The following is a 27,167-nucleotide window of genomic DNA, read 5'->3' as shown; positions in this document are numbered from 1 at the left end:
ATTTCACAGTGCAGACACCTTGGTAAGAAAGACTTGCTCATAGTCACTTTCCAATGATCATGAACAAGTTATTTCCCAGCCTCCCAGTCCTGATCCCTCACCTTCCCTGCAAGAACTATGGTGCACGATTACATGAAAAAGCAATATGAGGGCAGGATTAGAGAGACTAAATAAAAATAAGCTTATTTCAACATGGTGGGCAGGGCTAATTGCTTATTTTTCTCCTCTGCATTTTGTATCTGTGCTGTGCCATACATTTATTAGTACCACCTTCCTATTGCTGTCTGCATCTCTCACTATACTGCTTAGGTGACACTGCAATTTGATTATCTCCTTATGTATGTTTGCTGCCACTACAACATAGTTGTCATCCACAAATTTATTATTTACACTAAAGAAACGCCCAGAAAGACACAAAGTGGCTGCACAGCAGGGTGCAGATGGGTACTTCTTTTTGCTGGAGTCACAGGTGGGTGTTTATTTTTGTTTGTTTAGTTTACTTGGTCAAAAAATCCTCTGGAAACCCTAATAATCTGTGACTGGGGGACAACTAACATGAAGTATCACAACTTGAAAATTGGTAAATGACAAAGCAGTGTGACAGAAGCAGCTCCAGGCTCACCTATAAGTGTTCCATGAATCATGATGTGAGCGCTACATAGATCAGTGTTATACCATTTGGCGAAAAAGGACTGTCTGAGACGTATGATGTGGACGGTTTGGGAAAAAGTTGAAGTCCTCACTTCAGAAAGACAGAAATATATGCAACACTTTACAGTACTGCACTTTTGTGTTACTTTGAGCCTGCTGCTACAAGGTCTCCATGTTGACTTCCATGGGAACTCTTTGCACAGGATTCGGCCCTTTATTAGTTCGATTTGGCACCTACTCTTGGAAACTCTGTTTTAGACACAGTGCTGGGTAGTAAAAATAGAACAAAGTGGAATATTTTAGTGAGGCAAGGAAAATAATTAACACAGTTTTGCTTACAAGTAGTGACGCCACGAAGATTAACAAAGGCTTTTTGTTTGTTTGTTTTGAACACAGAAGTAAGATAGGGAGTGAGTGATTTCCGACAGCAGAGGGCTCCTGTGTGGCTTTTAGCCATAGTCCTATGTAGTCAATCCTCCTGGAGCTCCCGCTACTCAAGGAGAGCGGATCCACTTCGGGGGGATCCAGCATGTGCTCCCTATAGAGCCAGCCAGCTCTGTTGATTAGTGCAGAGGAAGACTGGGGCCATAACCCTCCCTCTTACTGCCTTTGGGGTGAACACTGGGGCTGCAAATGTCCTCACCCCTACACAGGGTAATGCTGTGACTCTCTCACTTGTGCCTCTGCACAGGCAACAGCAGCCCTCTGGCCCATAGTTATTTTGTTCCACATCCATTTGAAAAAGCAGGGATGGTATCTTTGCTTCTTGCAGTTTCCACAGTAGATGTTATGCTGTTATAAACATATTCATTGAGTCTATGCGGTGCCCTCCAGAGCACACACATTCTTCCATTATTATACACTCACACAAATATAGTTTCCACTGTACCGCGTGACTGAGTTTGTTCCCCCTCCATGGAGAAGGAAAAAATCCAGCATGATCAAAGCAATTGGTACGTCAGTTCACATTACTGGAAGTCTGCTATTATGTTTGGGTACCTACTTTACAAGCTAATCTGCAGTAGTGGCCTGACTAGGCAACCCTGGGCACTATCTATAAATAGTAAAGTGCAAACATCTGGAAAAATACTGCATACTTGAATATGTTTAATTGTGAAAAAAAAACCAATTATGCTGACTTTCAGAGCAGATCTGCCTCTTCTATGCCTAGAGATACCACAGAGATAGTGGGGGCTGTTAGTGGGCCTGAGGTCAGGGAAACCCAATCCCCTAATGGGCAGGGTTCCCCATTTTAGGAAAACTCTTCCCTCAATGATGATGCCTATAAAAAGAGAATCAAATTTCATCTACCTCAGGGTGCCAGCCGGACTGGGCAGAGGAAGGACAATAACTAGTCTCTTGACAGTTTTAGAGAGTGCCCCCTTCATTGATCCTTGAATAAGGAGGTGGGCTAGCCACTCACTTCAACATGATAACTACAGGGGAAGGGAGAATGAACATCAGACATCTCCATCCCAAAGATTCCAAGGATAAGTCATGAGTGGCCCAGGATCATGTAATTAAGTGGGTTTATTAGCAAAAGGAACATAGGAAATATATGACAATTAAGAGGTGGGGAATCTGGATCACTGCAAATCTCTGTGATCATCTTGGCCAAGTTTTGGGAGAAGAGTAAACATATTCCCCTTCAGTATCAAGGAAATGCTACTTCTCATCCTTCTGTGAACCCTTCAGTCCTTTTCAAGGACTGGGAAGCTTATTGGAGAATCAATATGATTTGATTAATGAACACAAATCAGAACTGAAGAATCCAACAAGGTCGGGCTCTTTTGAGGAGCAAGATGATAGAAGATGAAGAAGATACTTCCTTTTTCTTTTGGGGGAAGTGAAGGGATACAGGATGTGAGGAGAGACAGAATTTGTAAATTACAGAGTTTTTCCTTTTTGATTCTGACTTACATTTACAGTGTCTGATTGAGGAACAGAAGATGAATCAGACAATTAAAAGAGTTGATGAGTAACTGTATGGAGACAGGGTAGCCTCATTAGTGAGAGAAGCCTAGACACTCAGACAGCTTGACCCATTAAGGATAAGATCTCAGAGTAAAACTCCTCCAGAAAAAAAAAATTCTTATTGCTTGAAATTCACTCTCTCTCAACTGAAGGCCCATGCTTTAGGAGTAAGGGCCTCAGACAATGTTCCCTGTTGCCCCACCGAGGGGAAGTAGAACTGAAGTGCTCACATGACCCAAGCCTGAGAGAAACTTTCTTATGGGTGACTGTCCCTAAGGTGCCAGCAGAGGTGCTCTGTCCCTGCAGAAAGAGAAAGGTTGGTGTACTGAAACCTGTCAGGCTGCTCAGCAAATAAATAGTAAGGCCCCTTTAATGCACCACTCACCCTGAAGAGGGAGCAAGATTGCTGAGGACCAGAACAGTTTGGAAAACTTGTGAAACACATTGTCTGCCCTGAAGTGGGAGGACAAGCAGGAGCCTGAGGTCCCAACATTTGCTGCCTGATGAGGTGAGCATAGGAGGGTGGACACAAAACCTAGGGCCTGAGATGAGCCTGCTGGTCTGTCAACACTGCTATGGCCTTTGTTATAAGAGTGAAGGGAGACGGAGACTGGGCTTCTTCCACATGGTCTCAAGTGAAAGTGAGAGGGGGCATAAAATTTTGCACCAAGAACCTTCCACTGAAGAAATTTGGGGGCCTATAACTTTCTGTTATTTGGCTGATTGCTACATGAGGAGGTAAAGGTCTTAAGCAGAGGCAGTGCTTAAGCAGAGGAAAGTGCAGGCACTAGTCTGTAGAGGAAATACAACTGTGGGGTGAGAACAATTTTTTTGGAGGCCAGTGACTGGTCACTCAGTTTAGCAAATCTGTAAAACAGGAGGGATACCCATTAGTCCAGATTGTCAAATAAGTAGGTACAAAAAAGGAGCCATAGAAATGTTAGGCAATTTGGGAGAACAAAGAGCCATCTTTGAGGCTTTTAATTTCCAATGAGATTTACACCAGGAGATTATGAAGCAATGAGAGTATTTTATTTTTTATCTGTAAAAGGCCTCCATAATCAGCCTTCAAGTAAGACTTGGCTGCAACCTTAGCTATGGAGAGGCTGCTGCCTCTCTATATTACATAAGAAATGGAGATTAAGTAGGAAGGAGCAGCTAAAACAGAGGGGGGCAAACTACGGCTTGCGGGCCACATTTGGCCCACAGGACCCTTCCGTCTGGCCCCCAAGCTCCTGCCAGGGAGCGGGGTCAGGACAGGCTTGTGGAGGAGCCAGCCCAACTCCCCGGCAGCACGGTGAGTGGAGCGGAGGCTAGCCCTTCTGCTCCCCTCCCTTCCTGCCTCCCTCACAGTCACAGTTCCCCTGGCGCCTGGGCAGCGTGGCTGCGGCTCTGGCCAGGCAGCACGGCTATAGCACTGCCAGACCTGGTGCTCCAGGGCGGCGCGGTCAGGGGGTGGGGAATAGGGGGCGTTCTGGGAGGGGGTGAGGAGCAGGGAAGGTTGCAGGGGGGCGGTCAAGGGGCCTGGGCCCTGCTGCCGAGGACAGGGGCAGAGCAAGCCAGGGCCCCCCTCCACCCCCTCCACCCCCTGTCCCCAGCAGCCAAGACCAGACAGTGAGCGAGCCCTGCTCGACTGCCAGGGAGAGCAGCCAAACGAGCAGGGGAAACGCACAGGGAAAGGACTGAGCCACCCTTTCACCCACCCCACAGGTAACGTAGGGCAGAGAGAGCAGGGAGGGTTGCATAGGGGGCGGGGGGCCCCAGGGAGGCGGTCGGGGGTGGGGAGCAAGGGAGATTGGATAGGGGACAGGCATCCTGGGGGGATGGTCAGGGGTCAGACAGCATGGGTGTTTGGATAGGATGCGGGGAGTCCTGGGGGGCAGTCAGGGGTGGGGAACAGAGGGGTTGGATGGGGGTAGGGGTTCTGGGGGGCTGGATGGGGGTGGGAGCCAGGCCATGCCTCGCTGTTTGGGGAGGCATAGCCTCCCACAGCCTTCGCTACCCGGCCCGCTATACAATTTCTGTATCCAATGCAGCCCTAGGGCCAAAAGTTTGCCCATCCCTGAGCTAAAAGCTAAAAGCTCAGGGCCAAGCCATATCCTACACAGGAAAATCCCATGGAAGGCTTAAGAAACTCTGAGTGTTAACTTGCAGTATCCTACTCAGAATTCTATTGTTGGTGCCAAGTGTGACTTGCCCTGAGAGGAAACAGGGATGTGGTCTCAAAAGGCCATTCCAGGTTCAGCACATGTGTAAAGTGTTCTCCAAGAACTCAACAGAAACCTAACAGGAGTTGGAATGGGATGGGATAGGGAGGGAAAGAAGTGGTTGTCTATTACCAGGGTCTTTCTCCAATGGCAGCATATTCTCTTAAAAACTGTCCTGTCAACTGTTATGAGAACCCAACTGTGTCTATATGTGTGGGGGTGAGGGCAGGGTAGGAAATGGAAAAATATATTGTCTTTAAATATCAGTTTAATCTATCTGGAACTACAAATACTGTTGTGCACTAATCATAAATGTGTGGTTATTGCATGGCATTGTTTAGGTCAGGGTTAAGATTGTTTGGGTGCTTTGTATATACATTTCCATACCTTAACATGTTTGGATTTCTTTTGAATTTAACCTTATCTCTGATTTTTCTGGATTGGTAATACTTGTTTGGTGGATAATTGCAACACCAGTGTAATGTTTTTACCCTTAAGATATTGATATGTACACACTTTAAATCCATGTTAACATGGTTTTATCTGAGAATCAGTACATGCTTTCAAATCTGCATAAAATGCCTGCCCACCCCCCACAGGGAGAGATTTTATTTTGTCAGAATGGCAGGGAGCAAACAGCCCTTTGAGTCCTGATGGGCAGGAAGAATGGAAGGCACCTGTACCTTTTACTGTCCCCCAGTTAGCAGTGTGTTCAGCCCCCCACTTCTGCTCCCATCCTCATAGGCATGAGAAATGTGTACATTGTGGGCTTGAGGGGGCACTGGGAGCGGGGGAACTATGCCTCCAAGTAAGGCCGTGACTGGCCAGTCTGAGTGGAGGTCGCAGGAGTAGTTTGGCTCCTGCATCAGCTCCCTCTAGGGATAAAAGGTCTCTTTCAGGACTGCATGGCCATTCACCCATCCCATCCCATCCTTGGTGCCTGTAGCTGCTTGGCTGGATTTCCAGGTATGCTGTGGGCCTAGTCAGATTGCCTTTTAGGATATCAGGAAGGGATTATCCCCAATGGATCAGATTGGACCATATTGGATTGGGTTCACCTGGGCTACTGTCCTCAGTCTGGATTGGCTTGGGACAAAGGATGTTTTAAGTCTTGCACAGACCAAGTCATTCTCATGGGCACCCTCATCCCTCACACAAGGGGGAAAGTATTGGGGGTTAGGCTGTGTTGTCATTTCCTCTCACTCTGGGTTAAATTGGATAGTTTTACAACACCATTATTGATTTGTATTACCACAGTGCCTAGGAACCCTAGTTCTGGACAAGGACCCATTTTGCTAGGTGCTGTACAAACACAGAACAAAAAGATGATCCCTGTCTAAACCCAAATAACTACCTGGTATTCTAAGGGGGCATTTTCTGTCAGAGCAATGTAAAGAGACCTTAGGGTAGAAGAGAGACAGCCCCACAATCTTTTCTTTTATAGAAAAAAGATGGGACTTCTTTATAGATTTTTTTTCTAAAGACTACAAAACTATTATTTTTCTCTGATTCACAGATCTAAATGGGTCTGATTATGTAAATATCTGGTAGGTACATGGTAATAAAATACATTTAGTTTTAAGTTTAAGAAATTCTCATATATAGTACTTGAATCACAAGTAGTCTAGATACACCAATATGCCACATGTCTGAGCCTTGGAATGCAAATACAAACGCAGGCTTGTTATACTTCATTTTAACTGTGTTGTCTGAAGATATGAGTGAGACAAAGTAGGTGAGGGAATATCTTTTACTGGACTAACTTCTGTTTGTGGAATGTACAAGCGTTTGGGCTACAAAGACCCAAAGAAGAGCTTTGTGTAGCTCAAAAGCTTGTACCTTCCACCAAGAGAAGTTGGTCCAATAAAAGCTATTATCTCGTCCACCTTGCTTCTTTCATTTTAACTGGCATTTTCATAATACTTGCATGTCAGGTACACTGTGCATACTTAGAATATCCAGTGTAAAAGATAATACAGTATTTTAGATAGTCACTGTACAGATGTAATTATCGAGGAAATATGATTCACAGAATGATAGAAGGGAGCCAAAAATACAGCTTTCCCCACATGTGCGTTCATAATAAATACATTACCACGAATAGTGAGCAGCTGGGAAAAATACACAATAAATAAAATATTAAAGAATTAAAGTATGCCATTTCCAATCAACTCAGAGCAATGTTATGTGTAATAAATACTCTTAAAAACCCAGGGAGAACTAAATCTTTAGGCAAATGATAATTGTCTGGCAGTCCACAATAACAACAAAGTGGTCCAGAAGATTAAATGTACTTATTACATTGACAAGTGACTAACTTGCACTTACAAAGCCTGGGTTCATTGACAGACCAACAAGTCCAACTCAGCAGGCCCAAAAATTGCCTCCTAACTTAGGCCCCAAATCAGCAAAGTACTTGAATATGAACTGTTGGCATGTGTGTAAATAAACAGGATTTAAGTATGTGTTTAATTGTAGAAATATGCGTAAGTGATCTGTTGAATCAGGTCCTTAATACTGTACTGAATACAACTGAATGGCAGAAGCGAATGATTTCTCCAGCTGGTCTTCAACATTGCTAAATTTATTTTCTAGCTCTATTCACTCAATGGTGAGTCTTATGCACTTTTCCCAAAGTGCAGCATGAAATACAACTATTGTTTGGTGGTACTTACTGTACAAAGGACAAGTGAAATGACTAATACCAGGTAAATTAAAAAGAAATACATAGATCCATGGCATATATATGACTACAACTTTACATATATGCAATTGAGTATAACAACTTGTTCCAAATAAACTAAAAATTAGATAATTGGAACATTCATATTTTCTCATGGAATAATCATGTGTCATAGCCAAGTTTTCCCTTGGACAAGTCACCTTACAATGTTTTTTCCTAACTTGCATAAAACTAATATGGTAATTACATACAACACAGAGAAACTTTGAAGGAACAAATTCCCAAAGCTGAAGCAGAATATATTTTTTCAACAAAACAAATGAGAGAAGGCAATGAATTTAAAAAGGAATTATTGCACTTGGACTGTACTTATATAATTAGTACTAGACCATGGCTTTTAAAGACATTGACCATGTAGGAGGTGGAGCATAGATGTACAGCACCAGCATGCAGGAGCATAGCATCAAGTCCATACTCCAAATGTATGCAAAATATACTTCACCCGTAGGTAGAACAGGCTTTGCTGGCCAGTTATAGAAGGTAGGAAGCATGGCCATATCTACTGAGACAAATCTTGTGCTGTCCTTGGCGCTACTTTAGGCTCTGGAATCCTTGCTCTCTCTAAGCTCCTTGTGCACTCTCTCCATGCATGGTCAGGCAAAATCTAGTATTGACGCATTTCCTAAAATGTGGAAGGTACAAAATTCAGAGTCGGTAAGCTTGTACTTTGAGTCCTTATTTGTGGAGAGATGAAATTATGTTTCTGAATGCATCACCTTTAAATGCATGGGGCTCAAAGTTCTCTTTGTCCAAGATCTAACTTGATCTCAAAGCAGGGAGTGTCATCCGTGTCTGGGAAGAGGTTTCCTACCTCTTCAGAGCTGCCCAGAAATTTGAGACATCAAATGGCAAGAAACTGCCTTCCCCACCACTGTCTGATTTGGGTTGAATATAGGAAGGACTGGGGAAATGAGACAGAGGAACACTCCCAGAACGTAATGTCTAGGGTGGTCCCTTTCTGCTTTGACTGACCCCAAGAGTTCTCACCTGCCTAAAGGAGATCCTCTTAGGAAGGTGGAAGACAAGTAGATGCCCCATTAGGGCCGGAAGGCAGGACTAAGCTCTGCTTCGTTTTTCTGCTTCAGTCATGGTGTTTTCCATTTTAGACAGGTCACTGCCTCGTATCTGCCCAAGAAGGAAATTCAGTGTTCTGTAGTGTACTATTGAACACAATCAAACTGTTCATAGATGAAAAACTTTGTACTGAGCAAGCAGGCTTTAGATAAAAAAAGACTGTGTATAGATCACATCTTTACACTGATGTAGGCACAGATTTTGCTGGGCATGAGTAAACTTGCATATGACTTGATTTGAGCGCTAAATTAAACTGTAAACAAGGATGTGACAGATTGTGTGATGGAGACAGTGTTTTTGAGCTAGTTGAGATAAGTAGGAACCAGGGCTGGCTCCAGCATTTTTGCCGCCCCAAGCCGTGGGGAAAAAAAAAAAAAAGCTGCGATTGGCACTTTTACCGCCACCGCTTCATTCTTCGGTGGCAATTCGGCCGGAAGAGCCGCCCCTGGTAGGAACACCCTGAACTGATAAGCTTGAAATGTAGGTAAGGTGAGGACATAAGCGATTGGGCCTTACATGATCCATACAATATTCAAACCAATTAGATATAAGATGTATACATGTTAGTAGCTAGGAAAAATATATATAAACTGTGTATTGTGTGACATGATTTGGAATTATGGTTTCACTTTGTACTTAACCCCCCTGCATCTAAGCCTGTATAACATGGGCATAGAGCTGTATAATAAAATAACTTGCTTATGAGCAGGAGTTGAACTGAATTTTTTTATCTCACAAAACTGGATAAAGTGTTTTCCGGAACTGGACAAGATGTTCTGGATAAGCTGAGTGGAAATGGTCTCAGAGGGAATCACAACACCTGGAATGACTGATTGAGAAAGGGTTTGCTTGCCAAAGAAGAACAGTCTTGAACCATCTAGATTTCACCAAAGCTTTCAACTGTATTCATAGAGAATTGCTAGGGAAGATCTTGTGACAATATGGACTTCTTAGAAAGATAGTGGCAGTGGCTAAGATGCTGTATGAAGGTTGAAAATGCTGTATAAAGACAGAAAGTGCAGAGACCAACTGGCTTGATATTGTCTCTGGAATAAGACAGTGATGCATCTTATCACCTCTCCTCTGCTGCATTGTGATAGATTACATAATGCAAAAATCAACATCAAAGGAAGATACAGGAATTATGTGGACTAGATGAAAACTTCAAGATCTCTAGTTTGCAGATGACATTGTTCTGTTGGACACAGATGATGATGTTAGGAAAAAGGCCATTAATCAATGTCAAATGTGAGGCCGCCAAAGTAAGATTAAGAATCAGCCGAAAGACAGCAAAAATCACAAACACTGAAAGAGGAGTCAGCAATGACAATGTATATGTGATCGATAATGAAGAATACAGCATGGTTAACTAATTTGTATATTGTGGAAGCAGAATTTAGTGCTGATGGCTAACTCCAGAAGGAGATGGAAACAAAAATTGGGAAGACAAGTAGTTCCTTTTCAAAACTGGCAAATATCTGGAAAAATAAGGAGATTCACCCAAGAAGCAGGATATAGTTATACAATGCCATTGTGATCCCCACATTGTTACACTGTTCTGAAACTTGCAAGTGCTAGAAACCCACATACGAAATTTAATGCATTCCATCAGAGATGCTTGCGAAGAATACTTGGTGATAGGATAAAGTAACCAATGCTGATATGTTACAAAGGACTGTCCAGCAGTCTGTAGAGACAATTATTGGAGAAAGAAGGCTGAAGTGGTTTGGATATCAAAAGTGGTATGATGTCAAAAAACTGTATTCCTAGACAATCCTTTGATTGGATACTACCAGAGGTTGAAGACAGAAGAGAGGAGGATAACAGATGACATATAAGAAAAGCTCTGAGAAAGATGCTGCTGTCATGGTAACAGGCTATGTCATAGCAAGAAACTTGGCAGTAGCCAGACGGAGGTGGAGAGACTGGGTTGTCTCGTGTCAGAAAGCAAAAAAGCATCTAATACAATCAATCAATCAACCTGGTCTCTCCTCCTCGGGGGAGAGTGAAGGTTTCATAGGGCAAAAGGGACCAGATACAGAGGACATCATGCCTGCTACATACCGGTAGTTGCAGAAGCACCTTAGTGTGCTGCAGAGCTAGTGTACCATGTAAGAGGGGCTCCATTGGGAGTCAAAAGTATAGCAATTTCTGGGGGCTGTGGAGAGTTGGAGCTACCACAGAAATGTAGCAATGGGGAACTGCTGGTGGGTTCCTTGTGGAAATTTATTTTAGCTCATTTTTTTTGTTCCTTAAACAGAGAAATCAGGCAGAAACTTCATCATTCTGACTCTCCCTGTCTCTGACTGATTCATTAGTGCCTCATAGGCACCTGGTGTGCTTACTTATTTTAGAGTTATTCAAACTCACTGAAGGATGATGGCACACTGTCCTTTAGCGCAGTCACCAAAGCTCAGAATCCTCATCTGTTTCAATGTTCTCAACTGGGAAATATTTCCTCTTCACCCATATTTGAAGAACATACTTTGCCTTCTGACTGCTACTTTTCTGCCCATTTCTTAAGATCAAATGGTGTCCTCACTAGCTAGCCAGATTCTTGCCTTAGGAAATAGGTTCCGGGCAGAAATTGTTGTACATATGCAGGCTGGATAGTACTTCAAATGCCAAATTTATGGCGAAAATCTTTCCTTTATGCCAGTGAAACATTGAGATTATGTGTCTCCTTATGCTTGATAATGCCACTTGAAACTTTCAATATGTGGCAAACCAACCAGAATTGTATTGAAGGAATGGAATGTGTTAAGTCCACAGAAACATTTTGCTGCTATACAAAGTAGTTATATAGTCCCAACTACATGACAAGCTCATTGAGATTTCCGTGGGCATCATACGTTGTAGAACAGGGAAGTACTGCCCACTCACTCTGTATGCACACAATCCAGTAGTGGACTAAAGGGCAAACTAAGAAAAAGCACTAAATCATCAAGCTTCCAAAACAACAAGCTTAATTGGCAAGGAATGAACAAGACAAAAATGCATAAATACAACTGAACATCAAAGTGAGTGATGCCTTTTGATGTGGAACAAAAACAAATCAGAAACATTCTATGTATTTATTTTCCAGACAAATGTCTCTGACTGCGTGGGGCATGTGTACATCTTGTTAAAGAAATCATCACTTGCTGTACCACAATCCTTCCATAAATACAGATTGTATTAGGATTGTACCTGATCCAGCATCATACTCTGCCACTCTCTTTCCCGTCTCAGGGTTCTCAAAAACTGCACCCAGATTCTTGCTAGTCGAACAATACCCCTTCTTCCACATCTGGTTTATTCAAATAACATTACATTTCCAATATCAACTTAAATCAAAACAAGTCTTTCTCCATCTCTACAGTTCATTCATACACTTGCTAGACTGAACAATTATTTCCTATAACCCAGGTCCTGCTGCCTGGCCTTTCTTCAAGCCTCTTCATCATAAGGCTCATCGCTGTTGGTAGCTCAAGTCAGGCCTTTGTGTCTAGCTGGTATAGAGAGCCCCTTCCCCAGTCCTCTCTGATTCTCCAGCTCCTGCAATCATGACACCATGCTCTCCCTCCTCAGAGATCTCTCTTACCCCGAAAATGAGCCGAGCGAACCTCTTCAAAGCCCATTAATTGGTGGAAGCAGCTAAAAAGGCACACATGAAGCTGAGCCCAATTCCCTTAAATGGGTAACCCATCCTGTGACAGATCAATACAATGATTTGCAAATATCATATTCCAAAGCCTACAAATGCCTTTTTGCTAAACTCTTTTTGAAATAAACCCAATATATATAGATGTCCTTTAAATCTGATGAAATACTGGTTTTAGTCAATCACTACCTGCATGTCCCTTCTCATGTGTTAGAATATGCATTCCCTAACAGTATGGGTCAGTCTTATGTCACAAGCGACCTCCCATATAAGTAAGGTTGGAAGGATTCGAGATTTATTGGTAAGTGTCGTAAGCATCAATTTCACCATGCACAGATAAACCAATGAAAAAATATTTCCATTGATGATAACAGAAATTTACAGATAGGTAAAGTGAGAAAAATGCTGTCTGAGGATTTATTAAAATTTAATTTAAGGATATTTACTTTGTATATTTTGACATGTGAGGTTGACAATTTCTGTTTTAACGGTTATAAAGCTTTAACTTTTTGAATCTCAATGTCTGCTGTCAGTAAATAATTGTCTGACTCTTCCCCATTGTCAGACCCCCAATAACAACTATGAAAATGTAAATCAAGTACAATAAAAATGCTTAAACCCCATAATTTTGAGCAACTGTGAACATTTAAAATAAAAATAATAAAAATGCTTACAAATAAATATTGATATTGTCTGTCAAAATTATAAAAAATAAAAATTTAATTCTGCCAAGTCTACATATAAGGGTATGTGTTAGTTATGTGATTTCTTTCTCTGTGTAATTCATGATGACGTCGCTAAAGTCCAGATTCTGAATATTGCCGACTTAATGGTTGGAGACAGATTGTGGACACCTGACTCACGTGAAATAGCACCTTGCCCCTTGAGCAGTTCCTCTGAGGTCATTGTGACTACTTTTGGAGTACAGTGCTACTAAATGTGACTAAAAGTATTTATCAGAATCTGGTCCTGAATCAAGAATATCTGTTGCAGGAAACAACATAGTGGACTCCACATAGGTTACAGAGCCATAACTGAGAAAATGGAATTTTGAAGTTCAGTAACTGCATAATCAGTGGCAAGTTACTTACATAAGTATCTAATTTAATGTTCTTTTACTAAGTAAAAGTAAAAAAATGTTATCACTTGTGTTCCACGGTATAACTGAAAGCCAACAATTGATGTGTGTAAATCAAATATTTTACTGTTTATAACTTACTTGTGAAATACGCTTTAATAAAAACTTTATGACCAAACATTGCCTCTTTTATATATTTACAATATTGTTAATATAAATAGTTTTTAGAGAATCAAAAGTTAGATCTAGATTATAATTCTTTATCTAGTGATATAATCTAAATAATTGTATCTCACTTATTGGATATCTTGTAGAATTTTGTTACTGTTTATTTTTATTTTTTAAAGCCTGAATTGCGATTAATTTGCAAAATAAATTTGGGCCAGCAATATTTTCTTGTCTTTATACGAAAGATGTAAATATTAGAATCTGATTTACATTGAAGTCATTTGCTTTTCTCCAGTAAAAATGCCAATATTAATACCTCCTTGTGTTTTTTCTCACTTCTTTAATGAATGATTCTTTATTGAAATGAAGCATTTATAACTAAGGCTGCGAGTTTGTCATGGAGGTCACGGAAGTCATAGATTCCGTCACTTTCTGTGACCTCCGTGACTTTTGCAGCAGCTGGTGGGCCTGGCTCAGGGGCAGCTCAGGTAGCCCCTGCGCCAGGCGCACCGGCCGCTGCTGGGGCAGTCTCCCCCACCCAGCAGAAGAGTTTGGGTGTTGGAGGGGGTAAGGGGTTGGGGCACGGGATGGGGTGAGGGCTCTGGGTGGTGCTTACCTGGGGGGCTCTCTGGAAGTGGTGACCTCCCCCTCACTCAGCTGATAGGTAGAGGCGAGGCCAGGCAGCTCTGCACACTGCTTCCGCCCAGAGCACCACCCCCGCAACTCCCATTGACTGGGAGGAGGCCAACGGGAGCTGCAGGGGCAGTGCCTGGAGGCAGAGGCAGCGCGCAGAGCTGTCTGGCCACGGCTCCGTGTAGCAGCTGAGCGAAGGGGATGTTGCCACTTCTGGGGAGCCCCCCCAGTAAGCACCACCCAGAGCCCTCACCCCGTTCCATGCCCCAGTCTCCTGCCCCCTCCCACATCCAAACTCGGCTGCTGGGAGGAGCCTACTGGCTCCACCAGCCTCCTGCCCCCAGCACCAGCCGGGGTCCCAGGCCACACCCCCACCAGCACCGGGGGGGGTCCCAGGTTGCGCGCCGCTGCCCGGCCCCCCTCAATCACCTGGGCTGCCCTCCCTCAGCACCCGCGGGGCCCCCGGGCAGCCCTTTGACCTGTCCATGACTTTTACTAAAAATAGCCATGACTAAAACGTAGCCTTATTTATAATTCTAACATTACACTTTGCCATAGAATGGATATTGTAATGAACTAATATACTATGATGTTTTAGGGGGGAAATGATTTCTGAATTGATGCAGAAAGATATTTCATCATAGTTGTCTCTTCTGAGGTCAGCAGACCCCTCAAGATTTTCTTACACAGCTTTTTACAACTGAGAATGGAATTTAAATCTTAATAGATATTTTATATTCAAAGATGCTTTCATTACATTGATTTGCTGAAGAAATTGAACAATAACAGCATTTTTGGGACAACTATGAGGTAGAAAGTAATATTTCCATGGAAACTATGCTTCAGGCTAATACATGTATTCATCTGTCAATTCACATCAGAGAGAGACATTACAATGTGAAAGTATAATGACTTGGTCCCTAGAGTCCTCATTTGGCCAAAAAATACTGTATTGACTCATTCTTAACTATTTATACAACGGATGTAAACTTCTAACAGCTACCCTTGAAACCATAATTATTAGATTTATTTAATTGAACTTATAATTAGTAGGTTGATTGAAAACAATTGAGCACTTAATTAGTATGTTTGTTTAAAAGAATGCTCTCAACATGCAATATTTTTCTCTTTCTTTAAAGAGAAATTCATCAGTGAATAAATAGGTGACTTTAATTTACTCTCTTAGTATTATTCAAACAAAGCATGTGTGTATAAAAATAGAAACAATAGGCAACACACAAAGTGCACTCTGGGACTTTTAGACTTTATCTATACTTGCCTACACCTGCGGTGGCCTGGAAGGTACATGTATCTACATGCCACAGTGAAAGGCAGACTGGGTTCAAACTCACTGTGATGGGTAGCTCCATGCGACAGTGAAAGGCTCCAGTGCGGGACAGGCAGCAGCGATATGCTCCAGCAGCTCCCTACTGCCAGAGCCTCTCACTGCAGCGAGGAAAGGCTCTGGCAGGGGGGGGGCTGCAAGGAAAGTCTGTAGCAGCTCTCTGCTGCCAGAGGCACTGCTTGAGCATTTAAAGAGCTGGCTACGTATATACCCTAGGGTTCAGGGGTGTAGGGCTCTTTACCCAACTCGCCTAGCCAATACCTCACTACTATTTATACCCGTGCTAGCTGGGTGTGCAGTGATGTTATTGCATGGCAAGCTATTGCGCTGTAGATTCATACCCTGGCTTGCTGGGCAGTAAAGTTCCATGTAGTCAGGCCCCATGAGATCCCTCATTACAGTGTTATCACATATGTATCTGTGCTGATCCCAATCTTAATGTGATGGAGTGTTGGAAGTCCTTCAACATTGCCAATTGCATCACTTGATTGCATCCATTGCCTGTTGAATATAAGTGATGCAATCGGCAATGTTGAAGGACTTCCAACACTTCATCACATTAAGATTGGGATCAGCATCCATAGCGCTACGTATCTGTGAGAATGTAAACCTCGTGTACATGGCCTTGAAACAGCGAATCATGCCTTGGTCGAGAGGGTGGAGGATGGACGTGGTATTGGGGGGGAGAAAGACGACTTCATCGTCGTTATGTGCAAACCGGAGTGCCGCAGGGTGGCCAGGAGCATTGTCTACGATCAGCAACACTTTAAAGTCAAGTCCTTTCTCTTTGAGGTACCGCTTGACCTCCGGAATGAAACACTTGTGGAACCAATCCAGAAATAATACTGCCATCACCCAAACTTTTTTATTTGATTGCCAGAACACAGGCAGGAGATTTTTAACTATATGCCATTTTCGCCTTACACGCTGACTTTAGAACCTAATCCCCACAACTCTACTGTAGTGTGTTAACAATGAAGTTTCCACCTTTAAAACGGACAATTGGCCTTCTACAAGCCTGCACATTAAGGCCCTGAAAGCATCCCTATTAAAAATGCACTTAGGCACAGGTTTAAATTTGAAGTGAAAGTTAAGCACATGTTTAAATGCCTTTTGGGGTATGGGGATTTGCAGCCCTGTAGAGCTAGCCCGGCTTTATTAAATGCCCAGCCACATTGCCACAAAACAACACAATCACACAGTCTTTAGCTGCTTTGAAGCCAGGGGCTTGTCTTTCTGATTTCAAAATGTAAGTGCGGTTGGGCATTTTTTTCCAGAAGAGCCCAGTCTCGTCAGCATTAAAAACTTGTTCCAGAAGATAGCCCTTTTCTTTTATGATTTTCTTTAATTGTTCGGGGTAGGCTTTTGCTGCCTCTTCATCGGCAGCTGCAGCTTCACCTGTAGTCTGCATGTTTTTTGAGGTTGAAGCGGTTCCTAAAACTGTTAAGCCAACCTTGGCTGGCTTTGAATTCCTTCTCATCAGAAGGCTGGCTCATCGTCTCCTGGATCAACATCAAGTCCTGACGACCCCCCAATATTGTCGTCGTAGACTAGCAAGAATATCCAGGATGTCTACTTTATTGACAATGGAAAGTCAAAGAGGAATGCTTTTTGTTTTCAATTCTTACAATGCTTATTAAATCACAGAACACAACTAAGCTGCAAGGTTGCTTAGGACTTGATAGGTTTATTTGTGGAAGAATTGGAAAGTTAATTTTGAAATGAAGAGAATGTAGTGAGCTGATCAATCACATCCTGAATCTACCTTGTGTCCCAGAGCTAAAACTGCCAGAGACAGAACTTTAAATCAAGCCAGAAAAGTGAGAGAAATCTTGTAGAAAAAAAGTTACTGTCTCCCATGACCTTCTCATAAACAAACTGCAGAAAAATAGCCTAGACGAACCTACTATAAGGTGGGTGCACAACTGGTTGGAAAACTGTATCAATGGTTCACAATCAAGCTGGAAGGGCATACCGAGTAGGGTGCTGCAGGGACCTGTCCTGGGTATGCTTCTCTTCAATATCTTCATAAATAATTTGGATAATGGTATAGAGAGTACACTTGTAAAGTCTGAGGATGATACCAAGCTGGGACGGGTTGAAAGCGCTTTGGAGGACAGGATTAGAATTCAAATTTACCTTGACAAACTGGAGAGATGGCTGGAAATGAATAGGATGAAATTCAGTAATAACAAATGCAAAGTACCTCACTTGGGAATAACCAATTGCGCAAATACAAAATGGGAAATGACTGCCTAGGAAGGAGTTCTGCAGAAAAGAATCTGGGGGTTATAGTGGATCACACTAAATATGAGTCAAAAATGTAATAATGTTGCACAAAATGTGAACATCATTCCATGATGTATTAGCAGGAGTGTTGTACACAAGACACAAGAAGTAATTCTTCCACTCTATTCAGCACTGTTAAGGCATCTACTGTAGCACTTTTGGGCATCAGACTTTGGAAAAGATGTGGACAAATTGGAGAAAGTCCAGAGGAGAGCAACAAAATTGATCAAAGTTCTAGAAAACATGACCTATGAGAAAAGATTGAAAAAATGGTTTTTTTTAATCCGGAGAAGAGAAGAGTGAGGGGGGATATGACAACAGTCTTCAAGTATGTAAAAGGTTGTTATAAAGATGAGGGTGATAAATTGTTCTCCTTAGCTATTGAGGACAGGACAGGAAGTAATGGGAAGCTTTTATTGCTTCAAAGGACATCTAGGATAGCAATTAGGAAAAAATTTCTGTCGGGGTAATTAAGCACTGGAACAACTTATCTAGGGAGGTCGTGGAATCTCCATCACTGGAGGTTTTTAAGAAAAGTTTAGACAAACACCTGTCAGAGATGGTCTAGATAATATTTAGTCCTGTCTCAGTGCAGGGGACTGAACTAGATGACCTATCTGAGGTCCTTTCCAGTCCTATACTTCTATGAGTCTATCAGAAAAATCATGTACAGCCTCAGGGTAAGAGAAGCCACAATTTATCATCTTTACTTGAGTAAACACATTAGCTATAAGGGAACGGTCTCCTAATTAGCAAACACACCAGAAGCTAAACAATTTGTTAATTAAATTATGCAAGAATCAGATGGCAATGGCTACTGGAATTAGATTATTTAATATCTGATATACACTCTAAAGAACAGATACTTGCCCTACAGTAAATGTGGTTCTTCAAGATGTTGTAGTCAGTGTGGATCCCACTATAGGTTTGCATTTGAATCATAGATGCAGGATTGGAGTCCTTTGAATAGCTATGTCCATCAAGGCTACACAGGTGCTTCATGCCTTTCTGTGCACCCATACGAGGGCATAAAAGGTGGGGTGGTCACCTCCCTACTTCAATTGCTTTGCAATTCAAAGTGTGAGGGTATGTCTACACTGTCCATGTGGCAGTGCTGTGACGTGGGTTGAGTAGACAAGCTTTATCGCCGTGGGAGGGCTCTCCTGGCAATAAAAAATAACCACCCCAAACGAGCGGTGGTAGCTTTATCGCTGGGAGTGCGGCTCCTGGCGATAAAGCGCCGTCTATAGTGGCGCTTTTCAGCGCTAAAACTTTTGTCGGTCAGGGTGTGTGTTTTTTCACACCCCTGAACAACTAAAATTTTAGCACTGAAAGTGGCAGTGTAGACACAGCCTGAGTTGCTGAGGACTCTGAAAAGTGGGGATGGAGGGCAGGTCATGGGATCCACATTGACGGCAACATCTGAAGAAATACTCAGCTACTCTAGGGTAACCATTCTCTTTTCTTCATGCCTCATTGTGGAGCCCACTGTAGGTGACTGACAAACAGTATTCCCTCTGGACAGAGGGAATGAGCAGTACCAGCTACATCAGTCCAATAATGATTGGAATACTACTCTCTCAAACTTGGCATCAGATCTAGCCACCACATCAAGGGCGTAATACTTGAGAGGCATAGTACAGAGGGTTGTTCCACATTGCTGCTTTAGAGAGCTCAGATACTGGCACATTTCTGAAGCAGACTAAACTTGCTGTATGTACTTTGGGGGAGTGTGCTGTGATGTTTGGAGGGAGTGGCTCACCAGCTGAACTAATACATTACTTGATCCACTTAGAAAGTCTCTATGATCAGACAAGTTGGATTTTCAATGAGCTGGATACAGCCACAAAGAAACAAGGAGACAATTTGAAGGATTTGGTCCTATCCAGGTAATAGAGCTAGGCTCTGGAAACATCCAACCTCTCCCCTACTAGTGTTGAATGTGGTTTTGGAAAGAATACTGAAAGATTAATCAACTGATTCAGGTGAAACACTGGACTAACTTAGCGATGAACTTAAGGTGCAGTTTCAGAACCACCTTGTCCTTGTGAAAGCGTGAATATGGAGGTCTGGCCATGGGGGCTTGGAAATTTGCACCAGACAGACAGACAGACTGTATTAAGGGTAAAGTGATGTATCAAACAATCCAATAGCATCTTGAACAGAGGCTCCATGAGCTTTGAGGAGGAGGATGTTGCGATCCCATACAGAAGTCAGGTCTCTAACAGGTGTGTAAGTATTCAGGAAGTCCTTGAGGAATTTTGATATCATTAGACGTTGAAAGGATGAGTATGACCATATCAGAGCATGACATACCATTATTGCTGTAAGATGGACTTTGAGCAAAATAAACAACCAATCCAGCCTGTTTTAAGTGCAGCATGAAGTTGAGGATCTATGGTATTGGAGCCTCAACTGGGCCCAGATTATGCTGAGCTAGCCGTATAGAGAACTGTTTCTATTTGGAGGAGTAGTCTTCCTATTAGACAACTTCCTGTATTGGATGAGAATTTCTTGAGCCTTCCAAAAACAGTAGGCCAATGGTGCTCAACGAGCCAACAGCCACACTGTAAGATGTCACGACTGCAGGTCTGGATGTAATATCTCTCTGCGGTTCTGGTAGACAATGTTGTGGCAGATTAGGAGATGGATGGGGTGGGGACACAAATGGACATGTGCAAGAGGTCTCACAGCCAAAATTCCCATGGTCAATAGTTTAGCAATTCGTACCTGATCACTGGTGGATAGCATGCTATGAAGCACCAAAACAGCCCATTAGGAAGAGAGTCTTAAAGTATACAACAGACCCTGACATTTTACTGTGTATTTGGACAGCACCTAGCAGGAAGTATTGACCCTGATAGGATCTATCATAATACAAACCATAAATAATTATGTGCACCCTTCACACTAACAACAATTTTATTAATATAGTTTCTTACTTTCTTTGGATTTGGGCCTATGAAATCTTGCCAAGTTCTTTCACAGTCATATTGTACATTGCCAGGCAGGATATATTTGCAGAATTTGAATCAAATGCACAAACCTTCAAAGAACATACAGCAGTTCAGTAAAGGAACTGAAGAATGTGGTTCTACAAGAGATGACGGTGGATCTAAGTTGCTCATTTTTCAGAGAAATGTCATTGCTTTGAGACAAAAATAATTAGTGTAGGAGGGAGCATTCTCTACTAGAGCTAGTGTTATGCATGACAAGGCTGGCATGACAAACTGAACTATGATTCACTGGAGCAACACTACAAACAGTTCAACAAACAATACACTAAACTTCTAATCAGACACAAAAAGTATTATCCTTTCATAACATGAGGACTGAATTGTTTAATTAACTATGAAGTCCAAATAAAGTTTTAAACTAGAAGCTATTGAATAAAGAGATGTTTGAAGGTAAACGTTTCAAGAGTTCACTTCAGAATTAGAATTAAAACTAACCTCAGGCAAACACGTAGTAGGGACCAATTCACAGCTTCACTTTGAACTCACAATGAAGTCTCTTGAAGTTTTTTAAAAAATAGATAATTTTTTAAACCTAAGGAATATATTTTTATTATTGTTATTCTTGGGTAACTATGGTTTATAGTTCTGGCCAGGAGTGAAAGCAGAATGTCAAAATGACTGAAAGCTAACATACACCTATTCATACAGCCCTACAAACACTGTCTCTATCAAACAATAGCTGCAGCCAAGGTGAAAGCCTCACTAGAAAAACTGAAATGCTAAAGTTATTATGCAAAGGAAATCTTAAGGAAATCTGTGTACTATTCTGAAATTCTGGTCAGATTCTATTCTCAATTACTGCTGGGCAATCCAGTGAATTTGTGGTTGGACTGGTGTAAGTGGGAGCAAAATTAGGAGGGAGGGGAACATACTTGGAGTTCCCTATAAAGGAGAGGCCACAGCGGGCAAAGGGAAGACACAAAAAGGGTGGGTGATTATCTGAATCAATACAAACCTTAAAAACATTTTGGACTGATGTTTAATGTGGTTCCAATAAAGGACTTAGGTTAAGGACAGTTTGATGCAGATTTACTGCAGTGGTGGCCATGAACTCTCACAAGTAGTTAATCATTGTCTAAATGTCACCCACACACCTCCTGGGTGTGGTGTTCTGTCCCAGCTAGTGGCACTGAGACCACTTAGAGAGAGACACAGCGTACAATTAGTGAGTGTACTCTACAGCCTTAGCTAACAGGCAGTTGGCTTTTAACTCATGCAGTAGAGACTCATGCGCTAATCCCAGAGATCCCAGGTTTGATCCCACCCGCCAATGACTGGGGTCTGTTGGCCTTACACAAGGATTCTTCCAGTTACTTTATTCTCAGAGTATTATTTATAAGGGACTTTAAAATGAGTTAGAATTAGAAACAATATGTTTTTGATACAAACAAAAGGACACAGCAGCATGGATATAGAATACCGTCAAATAAGGGAATCCTAGAAAAATTATTTAAAAAGTTTGATATATGCTGTGATTTTGCTACACATCAAGCAGATGCCAATTTTTAGTTTTATAAGGCTTAATCCAGGCAAAAATTGACTCCAGAACTATTTCTCCCAGGAAGATTAATTGACTTTCACTTCTGTAAAGCTGCGGGGGCTAACTGCAGTTCTCTGGGAGAAACCTGCTCTCTTTAGCAGGCATGGACCATGATTAGCCATCCTATACTCCCACCTTTCTCCATAGCAGTCTCAGTTTGTGTCCAATCAGGGTCCACATAAGATTTTGACTTCTGAGGCCCACCTCCTGCAGTTCTCAATTTTGTACGTCTTAGTTGCTTATAGCAAGTAGTCTGTGTTGCCATTATTCATGAGTATTATGAGCGCTTTGCTTAGGTGTGGGGGAAGGGGTCTCTAACATTCTAAAATCTGGAGGTGTGACAGCTTCTCAAGAAACCGATTTTTGATGATGACTAGGGCTCTGTGACTTTCCGTAAACATTGTGACTTCTGCAGCAGCCAGTGTGGGTGACTCCAGGGCCACCCAAGTAGCTGGCTCCGGGGCCAGCGCTCAGGTGGCCCTGGGGACAGCCATACTGGCCGCTGCTCAGGTGGTCCCCTTCCTCCTGAGCAGTGGCCCCCTGGTTTCCCTCAGCATCACCTCCCCCGAGAAATGCCCACCAGGGGTGCCCCCCCCAAACATCCCCCTGCAGCAGCACCTCACCCCCAGATTTAGTTAGGGGTATTTATAGTATAAGTCATGGACAGGTCAGGCCGTGAATTTTTATTGCCCGTGACCTGTTCATGATTTTTACTAAAATTACCCATGACTAAATCATAGCCTTAATGATGACATGTTTGCTAACAGTCACTTGGTCTCCAAATTCCCTTTTTTGGAAAGGTGATTGAGAAGGTGGTGGCTATTGAATCAAAGGTGCACTTGTGTACCAATAACATCTTTGGTAGACTCCAGTCTATGTTCCAACCTTTCTTAAGGGCTGAGACGATAATAGCCAGAGTCTCAAATGATTTCCTGCTGTTTTTGAATTGGAGCCAATTGGCTAGTTTGGTTATGTTAGACCTCTCAAGCAGCTTTTGATATGACTTAACATGGAGTGTTGCTTTGGGACTAGCAAATATTGCTGGTGTGTCAGAAACATCTCTTGGGTGGTTCAAGTTACCATGCAATGATGATAAAGTGTTGATATTAAAACCCCAATCCTGCAAACACTTCAGTGAGACTACTTTTGTGCACAAAGGTAAGCACATATGCAAGTGTTTATAGAATTGCGGCCTTATTTATTGAGGGATTTAAATTTATAAAAATAAAAAAGGTTCCTATCTGAGAAATATAAGCACCTCAACATGTTATCAGAAAATATCTACAATGAGGGATTTGAATTGTAGTGTCTCTCAAGGATCTATCCTGACATCCATTTTGCTCAATTCTGGAAAGTTTTGTTTCAATAGGCTACCATTTGGCATGCTTCTGCCCCCGAACACTTCAAGAGGAAAATGTCACAGCTCCTGAAGAGTCTGGAAGGGGTTCTCAGCCAAACGAATGGTATCCTCAGCTATGGATCAACACAAACCCAACACGACCAACATCTCATTGCAGTCCTGGAAAAACTGGAGAAAGCAAGCCTAAATTTAACAAATGTGAATTCTCAAAGACAGAATCAAGTTTCTAGGCCAAATCATTGATGGACCAAGGGGCAGACCAGATCCAAAGAAAGTACAAGTGATTACCTAGATGAAGGAGCCACAGAGTGGCAGTGAAATACATCAGTTCATGGGCACTGTGATACATGAGGGAAAATTCCTACCTCACCTGGCAGAGTCAAAGTCAAAGCCATAATGAGATCTCTTTTGTCCACAAAATTCCTGGTATTGGATAACTACACATAGCCAGTCATTCAGAGAAATATATCAAGATATGAGCACTCCACCAATTTTGGCCATATATAAGCCTAATAAACCACCACCGTTTCAGCTGATGCCTCATCCTATGAAATAAGGGAAGTCCATCTTCAGGAATAATCACCTTCACTGTAGTGCCCAGTAGCATATGTCTCACAAGCACTCACCAGCACAGAGCACTGTTACAAACAAATAGAAAAAGAAGTTCTAGCCACTGCATAGATTTGTGAACATTTTAGAGATTTTCCAGTGGAATAAAATGTCATACGGAACTGATCACAAACTGCTAGTCACACTTCTAGGTTCTAAAAATCTAGATGAATTACCACCTAGGATACAATGTTTTTGAATGAGACTCATGAGGTTTCAGTTTTCGATTGTACCTCATGTACCTGGGAAGAATCTCGCCACAGCTGATACTCTCTCTAAGGCCCCATTACCAAGCATACCATAATCAGAGTGTAAACAGGAGGAGTGTCTCACAGAAGTTGTGTAGATGCAGTACTTATTACCTACCAATCACAGAAAATCTAGAGGAACTGAAAAAAAAATGCAAGAGGAAGATGAATTACTGACTCAAATCATGACTCACTTCAAAGAAGGCTGGATAAATGCAGATGACACAAAGCTGGGGGAGTTGCTTGCCAATACAGCTAAAATTCAAAGGGATCTTGATGAATTGGAGAACTGGGCTTTAGACAACAAAATGAAATTCAACAAAGACAAATGTAAGGTGTTTCACTTACAGAAGGAAAACCAAATGCACAAATACGGAATGGGGGATAACTGGCTTGGCAGCAGCACTGCTGAGAAGGAACTGGGAGTTGTGGCGGATCACAATGTCAACGTGAGTCAATAATGCAATGCTGTTGCAAAAAAAGCAAATGCAATTTTAGGTTGCGTTAATAGAGGCATAGCATGCAAGTCATGGGAGGTGATAGTATTGCTTTACTTGGCGCTGGCTAGACCTCAGCTGGAGTCCTGTGTTCAATTTTGGACACCATTGTATAGAAAGGATGTAGAGAAACTGGAAAGGATCCAGAGGTGAGCGACAAAGATGATCAAAGGCTGAAGGAACTGGGTATGTTTAGTTTCGAAAAGAGGAGATTAAGGGGAGACATGATAGCAGTTTTTAAATTCTTGAAAGGCTTCCATAAGAAATGGAGAAATGTTCTTCTCTCTTGCCACACAGGGCAGGATAAGAGGCAATGGGTTCAAATTACAGAATAGCAGATTTAGAATAAATCTCAGGAAAAAAACCTTCCTAACTGTAAGAACAGTAGGGAAATGGAACAGATGCCTAGGGAGGTTGTGGAAGCTCCTTCACTGGAGTTTTTAAAAGCAGGCTGGATGGCCATCTATCTTGGATGGTTTAGATACAAAAAATACTGTATCTTGGCCAGGGGTTACACTAGATGACCTTTGCAGTCCCTTCTAACCCTTTGATTTTGTGACAAAAAAGACCAGGTCAGAAACCTCTATGAAACCATATTGGGTGGTTTCTGGGAATCTTACCATAAACGAAAATCTGTTGTTGAAGAAATCCAGGTAGGTTATACCTACATCAATGCAACAGGAAATCCTTGACAGACTGCATGAGTGGCACCAAGGCATTACCAAAGTCAGGGAGAGAGCTTAAAAGTCTACTTGTTGGCCTGAGCTCAGCAAACAACTACATCAGAGTTTTGAGAAATACAATATTTGTGCTTGCATGAGAACCAACCCATCAGAACCCTTGTTACTATCTGCTCTTCCAGACATGACAGAAAGTTAGGAGTGATCTTTTCTATCTTTTGATGACTGATTATTTCTGAAGATTAACTGAAGCTGCCAGGTTTCTCAAAATGACATCAAGTGCCATGGAGAGGATAGAACACTTCTTTGCTCATTTTAGGATTCCAGGGCAAGTCATCTCTGATCCTGGTCCTCAGTTTTCTTTGAGAGATTTAAGAGGTTTGAAGATACCTATTGTTTCATTCATGTCACATCCAGACCACAGTTACCTCAAAATAATGGTGAAATAGAATGTGCAGTAAAGATAATAAAACTCCTCTAGCAAATTGACTATGCCCTATGGAACTGTTGATATGAAAAAAGTTGAGGTCCGCTATCCCAACTGTCCCGAACCAACTAGACTCTTGCTGGCCTGACTTCACAAGACTATAGAAGAAGGAAGATCAGTATAAAATCCATCAGAGACTTTGGCAGGCTCTATGGAGTCAAATTCTTGATTGTACTGAATCCAGGAGATCAGGTTTGGGTGAAAGATTTTTAAGAAAAGGGGACAATGCAGGGATGTACCAGGACACTTTGATTCTACTTTTTAGAGTGCTAGTAGGAATCATCTTTCAGAACCGGTGTCATCTTGTCGCCTCACCAGGTAGACTTCCGATACACACTGATCACTACCCCGAGACTGAACCTGTGAAGACCCCACCTGCCTACATAGAACTGCTAGTGATTCCTCCAGCTCTTCTCCCTGCAAGGAGATAGCCAGCAAGAAAAAGACAGCCTCCTGTAACATGGAGGATTACACAGGACCTTGAGAATTCAAAAAAGTCAGAGGACTTGTACAGAATGTCTTAAAAGGGAAGAATAAATCCCTGACACAAGTTCAGACAGCCTACTCTGTCCGTTATAGGGCAGTTTATTCTTGTTTTGCTTTGATATTTTATTCCTGTTAACTGTTGTTTAATGTAAAGTTTGGATAAAAGTTGTATCACCCTTCACTTTTCAGAAAGGAATGTGGTGCTACTTGTGAACGTTTAGAGCAGTCACTAAGGGGCATAGAGGTAGGAAGTAAGCGCCTGTATAAACAGGGAATACATCAGTCTTGCATTCACCCCAACCATGCTGTGCTGGATCTCTGTAATCTCTACCGAGAGAAAATCAAGAGCAAAAGGAAGATTGCTGGATCAGCTGGCTGCCACAGAGGTTACAACAGTATAGTGAACCTCAAGAGATCCAAAAAAAATCACAAGACTGG

At 42.2% G+C, this 27,167-nt stretch overlaps 1 protein-coding gene across 23 annotated transcripts in view; it reads right to left on the bottom strand.

Annotated features, from left to right (window-relative positions):
* RIMS2 (regulating synaptic membrane exocytosis 2) overlaps nt 1-27,167 on the bottom strand; it is a 782,248-nt gene that overhangs the window by 70,526 nt on the left and 684,555 nt on the right. The gene's annotated exons all lie outside the window — the stretch shown is intronic.

Source organism: Chrysemys picta, chromosome 2 (assembly GCF_011386835.1).
Source record: "Chrysemys picta bellii isolate R12L10 chromosome 2, ASM1138683v2, whole genome shotgun sequence".
NCBI classification, from domain to species: domain Eukaryota; kingdom Metazoa; phylum Chordata; order Testudines; family Emydidae; genus Chrysemys; species Chrysemys picta.
This window is presented reverse-complemented; position numbering and strand designations above follow the sequence as displayed.